Source organism: Drosophila subpulchrella, unplaced genomic scaffold (assembly GCF_014743375.2).
Source record: "Drosophila subpulchrella strain 33 F10 #4 breed RU33 unplaced genomic scaffold, RU_Dsub_v1.1 Primary Assembly Seq57, whole genome shotgun sequence".
NCBI lineage: Eukaryota > Metazoa > Arthropoda > Insecta > Diptera > Drosophilidae > Drosophila > Drosophila subpulchrella.
Window position 1 is genome coordinate 43,219 of NW_023665694.1, and position 10,189 is coordinate 53,407.

Sequence of the window (10,189 nt, forward strand, 5' to 3'; positions counted from 1 at the left end):
GGTATTTAACGTCAAGCGCGACAAGGATGGCCAAATAGAACGTTTCAAGGCCCGTCTGGTTGCAAAAGGATGCTCCCAGCAATACGGCGTTAACTATCAAGAGACTTTCTCTCCAGTTTGCAGGCTAGAGAGTGTGCGTTTTATATTGGCCTTAGCAGTAGAGCTCGGTCTGTATCTGCATCAGATGGACGTATGTACAGCGTACTTAAACAGCGACCTTAGTGAGATGGTATACATGAAGCAACCGGAGGGGTATATCGATCAGAGTCGTCCTGAAAAAAGTTTGCTTCTCAAGAAAGCGATATACAGATTAAAGCACTCAGGAAGGGAATGGAATTCCATGCTTGATAGTACCCTGGTTAAGCTCGGCTTCATTGCTTTTGAGAACGAACCCTGTCTTTACAAGCAGACTGGCAATGGAAGCCTCTCGCTAATTCTTGTATACGTTGATGACATCCTGGTAGCCTGTCAGTCAAAAGAGGATCTGCTCAGAATTAAATCGAGTATCTCGAAGTCGTTCGAATGCGTGGACAAAGGCTCACTAAACCTTTTCTTGGGCTTGGAGATAGAGCGTGAGGGAGAGCTAGGAGCAATTTCCCTGGAACATTCGCAGTATATAAAGGATCTACTGCATGCACACGGCATTGAAAATTGCAGACAGGCTGCCACACCACTGAATGCAGGATACCAGGTAGCTTGTACTAGCAATCAGTGCAAAAAGATTGATCCAACTCTATACCAGTCTGCTGTTGGCGAGCTAATGTGGCTTGCACTTACAACCAGGCCGGACATTTTGCATTCCGTTTCCAAACTGGCTCAACGGAATCAGGATCCACATACCGAACATCTGGCCGGTATCAAGCATGTATTGAGGTATCTGGCATCAACAGTTGACATGAAACTACAGTACAGACAGTGTGGTCAACCCTTTCTTGGATACGTAGGCGCGGATTGGGCCGGTGACAAAGTCGACAGGAAGTCATATACAGGGTACATCTACTTCCTAGCTGGAGGTCCAATTTCTTGGCGATCTGAAAAGCAGCGAAGTGTCGCCCTTAGCAGTACCGAAGCGGAGTATATGGCGCTATCATCAGCTTGCAAGGAGGCCATTCTGATGCGCAGACTGATAAACGAAATTGGCTGCGGAGACGAGAAGACTTCAATCATCTTGTACGGTGACAATTTGAGTTCCCAAGCTCTGGCCAAGAATCCAGTTCATCATTCCAGAACAAAGCATATTGATATACGCTATCATTTTGTAAGACAAGTTGTCAAGGAAGGTCAAGTTTTGTTAAAGTATAAATGTACTAATGAAATGATTGCTGATATTTTGACCAAAAATCTCCCAAAGAAGAAACATGTAGAATTTACTGAGATGTTACATTTAAATTAGATTTTCATTTTTGTAAACATGCAAGCATTGAGGAAGGGTGTAGAATATAAAATGCGTTTATAGAACTCTGGCAATGCCGGCATGGTCTCTAGTGTCATCTCGCTCTTACGAAGATGGAGCATCGATAATGTATGATAATTGTATTCTCCTTTTATGTTAGTTGCAAATAAAATCTTCAAGTGAACGCACGCTTCAATTATAAGATTTGCCAGCTCAATACTATATCTTATTTACTAGTAACATTTTTATTAGTAGCTCAAATTGCCCTATTAGTTTTAGAATCAGCTGTAGCTATAATTCAATCATATGTATTTGCTGTATTAAGAACTTTATACTCTAGAGAAGTAAATTAATTTTTAATAATGTCTACACATTCAAATCATCCTTTTCATTTAGTTGATTATATTTGTTGAACGTTGATGCACTAAGAGCAGTACAAACAAGTGGCCCAAACGACACCAAGCACGTGCTTGTTACGCGCGGGCCCATTTTTATTTCGGGCAAATACGGTTCGCGAGGAAGGTACATAGAACAAACAAGGACAGGACAAAACATAGATCAACAAGACTAAAGCAAATGAGCTAAGATTTTAGTTTTTAATACAGGGATAGAGGTTGAGGAACAAATTAAATGATATAGGTTGTTATAATTATTACAAAGAACGCGAAGAGGCTCATGCCGACTAAAATTAGATGAACATCGTGGCATAGGATAGTAGTTTCGCATTAGTCTAACAGGAACATTGAAAGTAAGGCGGCTTACCAAATCTACAGAATCAATATCGCCTCTGATAAGATTGTTCATAAAAATAGTACCAAGCATAGTTCTACGGCTTACTAGACTAGGCAAATTAATTAAAAGCAATCTACTCGAGTAAGAAGGCAACCTGACGTTTTGATCCCAGTTCAAACCACGTAAGGCAAAAAGAAGAAATTGTTTCTGTACCGACTCTATACGGTCAATGTGCACTTGATACTGAGGACTCCAAACGGAAGAACAGTATTCCAAATTAGGACGGACAAGGGAGGTAAATAATAATTTGGTAGTGTATGGATCATCAAATTCCTTAGACCAACGCTTTATAAACCCAAGAACACTCATAGCTTTATTTACAGTAGAGGTTATGTGGGAGTCAACTTTGAGTTTAGGATCTAGGAGAACACCTAAATCGTTTACTGAGTATATTCGGTCCAGGGACATGTTCTGAAGAGAGTAACTTATGAACGTTGGCGTACCCCTATAAAAAGTCATAACGTTGCATTTAAGATAGTTTAAATTCAAAAGGTTGTACTGACACCATTCCTGGAATCTATTAATGTCTGACTGCAAGCAGAAACCAGACCCAATATTATTATATGAAAAACAAAGCTTAACATCATCAGCATACATTAGTACACGAGAGTGAGTTACTATAGAGGGAAGATCATTTATAAACAGAGTAAACAGCAAAGGGCCTAAATGACTGCCCTGAGGCACTCCAGAAGTCACGTTGATCATCTTGGAAACAGAGTTTTTGAATAAAACCCTCTGAGATCTACCATTCAAATAACTTGAAATCCAAGTTAACAGATTATTCGGAAGCCCGAGCTGATCTAATTTGAATAAAAGAAGAGAGTGGTTTACAGAGTCAAAGGCTTTACTAAAATCTGTATATATAACGTCTGTCTGCAATTTTTCGTTAAACCCATCTATTACAAAAGATGTCAATTCGAGCAGGTTAGTGGTGGTCGATCTTCGCTTAACAAAACCATGTTGACACGGCGATAATAAAGAGGAGCACAAATGTTGCAACTGAGAGGTAATAATGCGTTCAAATATTTTAGGAATTGCAGACAATTTGGAGATTCCTCTATAGTTCTGAACATTAACCTTCGCACCCTTTTTGTGGAGTGGAATAATAAAAGAATCTTTCCAGATAGTAGGAAAAACAGATGATGAGATAGACAGATTAAAAAGTTTAAGAATGGGTTTACAAATAGTTCGGGCACAAAACTTAAGAACACACCCAGGGAGTCCATCTGGCCCCGGAGAATAGGTTGGCGTTATAGATTCTAAATCACTTAAGAGAGAACTTTCGGTGATTACAGGAGAAAAAATACAATTTGCCCTGTTTAAGTGATTAGGGTAGCTAGAATTAGACCAAGAAACAGAACTATAAGTAGATTGGAAGAATTCAGCAAATAAATCTGCAATTTCGGGATCCGTAGATGCCTCAATAGAGTTTAATCGTACAGATGATGGCAAGGCTGAAGACTTTCGCTTAGCATTGACAAAGTTATAAAACTGCCTTGGATCCTTTGAAAATTCAAATTTACATCGGTTCAAATACATGGAATAGCAATGACTGTTAAGTACATTAAAATTAGTACGAGCCACCACATATCTTGAAAAATCGGATGGCCTACCCGACTTTTTGTACTTTTTATAGAAGTTTGTTTTTAATTTTCTAAGTCTTTGCAACTGATTGGTAAACCAAGGAGACCTGTCTAACTTAGGAGCAAAACTATCAGGAACACATTCACAGAAAAAAGAGTTTAGGACACTATAAAATAGTTCCGTAGCACTTTCAATATCCAAGCAATTATATAAATTTGTCCAGTTATATTGTGAAATCAAGGTATTGAGTTTACTAAACGAATTCTATTTCATTGGAATTAAGAAAGTATATCCTTTCCGATGTTAAAGTAGAGGTAACGGCAACCAGCACCCCACCCCCCCCCTACGAGGAGAGCGATCAGTTCTATACATACTAAAATTTTTGGACAGAACTTCAGAGTCTGATATCTCCGGTTTCAGCCAAGTCTCAGTAAAGGCCAGAATGTCTTCCGAAAAGGCAGAGGAGTCAGCATAAAGCTTAGGTAGCTTCATATTAAGTCCCCTAACATTTTGATAGGCCAAAAATAAACTGCTCAGTTTTTTGGCGCAGGTACTGTCGTGGAAGGCCTATTATTAGATCTCCGTCTGTTTGGAACAAATTCTTTTATGACCAATTCATCATTAAGCCAAAAACTTTTAGAATTTAGTACATTAAATACTTCCGGAGGAGCAGATATTTTAAAGGAAGATATCCTACGAACATATGGAAATTTAAACTCCTCCACTGTGATGTTTTGAGATGGGAATTCCTGTTGTATAAATTCCAAAACATCTGCAGATGTGGTTTCAGGTGTTAAACGAGACACAAATAATTGCTTCCTATATGGAACAACCGAGAGGCTCTTTCTTCCACCACCAGCAATCTGAACATCGTTCGTCTGATTATCGGGACTAGGGACTCCTATAGAGCTAACTTCCACCGTAGGCACAGAAAGCTGCGTAAGGTTTGAAACGGTAGGCTGACTAGCAGAAACAGGGACTCCAGAGCTTTTGGTACCTATGGGTACTGCTGTCAGAGAAGCTTTAGGTCCCCCAGCCCCAGTGGATGCCGACATTGCTGCCGTTACCGATCGGGTAAAAATATTAGAAGCTAAGTTGGGATTTGGAACTGATGCCTTTACTTGAAGAGATTTTGAAGGAGCAGTCTTCTTGCGTTTAGGTGACCCTACTGACATTTTTTTATTATCAAGGTCCGCCTTAAACTCTTTAAAATCAGCAACTACGCTCATGAGTTTATCGAACAGTTTCATAAAACGATCATTGGTCAGCGCAACATAGCCATCCAAATCACGATCTATTTCCACGCATGAGGCACAAGTCCACGAAAAACCAACACGCAGATCAATATAATCTTTTACTCTGCCAACAAGTCCAGTACATTTTGGGTGTATGACTATGTTGCAGAGACGACAGTTAATAAAAACGTCATTAGGTGACGATCCAAACTGACAATCTTTTTTGCTACAAAAAAGAGCCATTTTTAATTTAAGAAAAAAAGTTATTAATAAAACCAAAGAATCAAAAGAATTATAAATACCTCACTTAATTTGACACTGGGATCAAACAAATAAAAATGTAGACACACAAGAACACAAAAGTATAAGAGCGCGTAGAGACTTCGAGAGCGAGAGAGCGCAACAGAGTGGCTGTCGACTGAGCGACAGTCCATGACCTTTAACAGGAGCAATTGGAGCTATAACAACTGAATCAGGTATAGTAAAATGATTTCATCAGTATGATATTTAATTATTTTTATTAGGTAATATTATCACTATTTTAACAGTTCATCAATGATGACGACCCGTATCACGAGAAGGTACATATCAAGGACTTCACACTTACGCTGTAACTATCGGATTACGATGAGGAATAATTTTATTTATTTTATCAGAAGTTTTATTTTTTGTTAGTTTTTTTTGAGCTTTCTTTCACAGAAGATTATCACCAGCAATGGAATTAGGAGCTTCATGACCTCCTTTAGAAATTATTTAATTTAATCCATTCCGAATTCCTTTATTAAATACAGCTATTTTATTAGCTTCAGGAGTAACTGTAACTTGAGCTCATCACAGTATAATAGAAAGAAATCATTCTCAAACTACTCAAGGTTTATTATACCCGTTACTCGTAGAGTAAAAGGGTATACTAGATTCGTCGGAAAGTATGTAACAGGCAGAAAGAAGCGTTTCCGACCCCATAAAGTATATATATTCTTGATCAGGATCACTAGCCGAGTCGATCTAGCCATGTCCGTCTGTCCGTCTGTCCGTCTGTCCGTCTGTCTGTCCGGATGAACGCTGAGATCTCGGAAACTATGAGAGCTAGGCTATTGAGATTTGGCGAGCAGATTCCTGAGCTTCTTACGCAGCGCAAGTTTGTTTCAGTAGAGTGCCACGCCCACTCTAACGCCCACAAACCGCCCAAAACTGTGGCTCCTACAGTTTTGATGTTAGATAGAAAATTTTAACTGAAATGTATTAGTCTTGTCCATACCTATCGATTGACCCAAAAAAACGCCCACTCTAACGCCCACAAACCTCCCAAGAAAAAAAGCTATGACGTCAGAGCCAGACAGTGCGAAATGTTTTTACGCGTGTATGTGTGTGTATGTAAATAGTTGCCGGCCGAACTTAGCGGCAAAGAGAAAAGCACTGCCGGCGCTCAGAGAGAGCAAAGTGCGCGGCTAACTTATTCTATTGAACAATGAATTTGTCACGCCTACCCTAACGCACACAACGCTTAAATCTGTCTTCCGCCGGTAGGTGGCGCATTTAAATCTCGCTTTGCTGCTTGCATATCTCCATTTCCCTTTGGTCGCTTAAGCTGAGTAACGGGTATCTGATAGTCGAGGTACTCGACTATAGCGTTCTCCCTTGTTTTTTTACTGTATTATTAGGAGGTTATTTTACAAGCTTACGAATATATTGAAGCTCCATTTACTATTGCCGATTCAGTTTATGGATCGACATTCTATATGGCTACAGGATTTCATGGAGTCCATGTTTTAATTGGAACAACTTTTTTATTAGTATGTTTATTACGACATTTAAAAATCATTTTTCAAAAAGTCATCACTTTGGATTTGAAGCAGCTGCATGATACTGACATTTTGTAGATGTAGTTTGATTATTTTTATATATTACAATTTACTGATGAGGAGGTTAAACTATTATCATAATTATCTATATAGTATAAAAGTATATTTGACTTCCAATCATAAGGTCTATTAATAAATAGTATAGATAATTTTTTCTATTATTATTATTGCTTCATTAATTTTATTAATTACAACTGTTGTTATATGTTTAGCTTAAATTCTATCAAAAAAAGCACTTATTGACCGAGAAAAAAGATCTCCTTTTGAATGTGGATTTGATCCAAAATCATCTTCTCGATTACCATTTTCATTACGATTTTTTTAAATTACTATTATCTTTTTAATTTTTGATATAGAAATCGCTTTAATTCTACCTATAATTATTATCTTAAAATATTCTAATATTATAATTTGAACAATTACTTCAATTATTTTTATTTTAGTTTTATTAATTGGGCTATACCATGAATGAAATCAAGGTATATTAAATTGATAAAATTAAAATAGGGTTGTAGTTAATTATAACATTTGATTTGCATTCAAAAAGTATTGAATATTCAATCTACCTTAAATAGAATACGAAGCGATTAATTGCAGTTAGTTTCGACCTAACCTTAGGTAAATTTACCCTTACTCTTTAATTGAAGCCTAAAAGAGGCGTATCACTGTTAATGACATAACTGGGTATGAACCCCAATTAGGGAAGTATGGTGATCAAGTAAAAGCTGCTAACTTTTTTCTTATAATGGTTAAATTCCATTTATACTTCTATTTATATAGTTTTAATTAAAACCTTACATTTTCATTGTAATAATAAAATATGTTATTTTTATAAATTACTAAAATTAATTCACTATATTCAAAGATTAATTAATCTCCATAACATCTTCAGTGTCATATTCTAAATATAAGCTATTTGAATATAAAAATAATAAAAAATTAAATAAAATTAAAACTCAAAATACAAATAATATTAAATAAATTTTTAAACTATTATTATGTATTAAAAATAAAGTTTTAGAATAATTAGTTAACTTGTATTATAAATGTTGACCTCCAAAATATTCAGATCAACCTTGGTCAAAACTTTTTACTACTAATTGACCATAATTTAATGGGTAAAAAATTATTCCATAAGTTCTAATATAAGGTATAAATCATATTGATCCTAAAAAAGTAACTAAATTATAATTCAATAAAGATTTATTTCAAGAATATAAATTTGTTATTGAAATTAAATAACCTGATAAACCCCCAAAAATACAAACAAATAATGTTAATAATTTTAAATATCTAGGTAAACAAATTATATAAGGAATAGGAAAAATTAATCAATTTAATATTTTCCCCCCAATAATTCTTATTATTAATAAACCTAATATGCCTCGAAGTATTACTCAACTTTCATCATTTAATATATTTAAACTTCCACAATTTAAATCTCCAGTTATTGAATAATAAACTAACCGAAAAGAATAACTAACAGTTAAACCTGTTGAAAAAAAAGTATAAAAAAATGAAAATATATTAATATTTATTATTCTAACGATTTCCAAAATTATATCCTTAGAATAAAATCCAACTAAAAAAGGTATTCCACATAAAGCTAAATTAGAAACATTAAAACAAGCAGAAGTCAAAGGTATGTGAATTCTTAAACCCCCTTTTAACCGAATATCTTGAGAATTATTTATATTATGAATAATAGCTCCGGCGCATATAAATAATAATGCCTTAAGTAAAGCATGTGTTATTAAATAAAATATAGCTAACTTATAAAATCCTATTGATAAAATTCTTATTATTAAACCCAATTGTCTGAAAGTGGATAAAGCAATAATTTTTTTTAAATCAAATTCAAAATTAGCCCCCAATCCAGCTATAAATATTGTTAAACCAGATAATAAAAGTAATAACTGACATAATCAAGAAGTTCTTAAAACAATATTAAACCGAATTAATAAGTAAACCCCAGCTGTTACTAAAGCAGAAGAATGCACTAAAGCAGAAACAGGAGTAGGAGCAGCTATAGCATCAGGTAATCAAGAAGAAAAAGGAATTTGAGCTCTTTTAGTTAAAGCTGCCAATATTACTAATCTTCCAATTATTAATATTTCAAATTCATTTTGTATAACTTCTAAATAAAAAATATGATTTCATCTTCCATAATTTAATATTCAAGCAATAGCTAAAAGAAGAGCAACATCTCCAATTCGATTAGATAAAGCAGTTAATATCCCAGCATTATAAGATTTAATATTTTGAAAATAAATTACTAAACAATAAGAAACTAATCCTAAACCATCCCAACCTAATAAAATTCTAATTAAATTAGGACTAATAATTAATAATATTATAGATAAAACAAATATTAATACTAATATATTAAATCGATTAATATTTTCATCTCTTCTTATAAATTCTTTTCTATAAAAAATTACTAAAGAAGCAATTATTAAAACAAAAGATATAAATAATAAACTTATTCAATCAAATAAAAAAGTTATTACAATTCTTATTGAATTTAGAGAAACAACTTCTCAGTCAATAAAATAAACTATATTATTTAATAAAAAATATAAACTTAATAAAAAACAATATAAACTAATAGAAATTAAATTAACAAATCTAATTCTACAAATTGATAAATATTTCACGATCTAAAATGAATTATTTCATATCACTAACACCACAAATTAGTATTTTTTGTAAACTATTTAAATATAATCATAATATACATGATTTTTTTTTTTAAATTAATAAATTTAAAGGTAACCAATGTAATAATATTAATAAATATTCTCGAATTTTACCTCCTCTAAAAGAATAAACTCCAGAAAATAACTTCCCATGTTGACTAAAAGAATAAAGATATAAGGTATAAGCAGCACTAAAAAATGATAAAAATTATAATATAATTATAGAAATTCATGATCAAGAAACAATTCTATTTAATAAAGAAATTTCTCCTAATAAATTTAATGTTGGAGGAGCAGCTATATTAGCAGATCTTAATAAAAATCATCATAAAGTTATAGCAGGTATAAAATTTAATAACCCCTTTTTAATTAGTATACTACGACTACCTAATCGTTCATAAGAAACATTAGCTAAACAAAACAGCCCGGAAGAACATAAACCATGAGCAATTATTAAAGTATAAGAACCACATAACCCTCAATAAGTTATTGTTAATAACCCAGCTAAAACAATTCCTATATGAGCAACAGAAGAATAAGCAATTAAAACCTTTAAATCTGTCTGACGTAAACATACTAATATTACTAATACACCTCCTACTAATCTAATTCTAATTCAAATAA

At 33.8% G+C, this 10,189-nt stretch overlaps 1 pseudogene; it reads right to left on the minus strand.

The window, feature by feature from the left end:
* Positions 1-7,886: 7,886 nt before the first annotated feature.
* Positions 7,887-9,283, minus strand: LOC119562548 (annotated as a pseudogene).
* Positions 9,284-10,189: the final 906 nt, after the last annotated feature.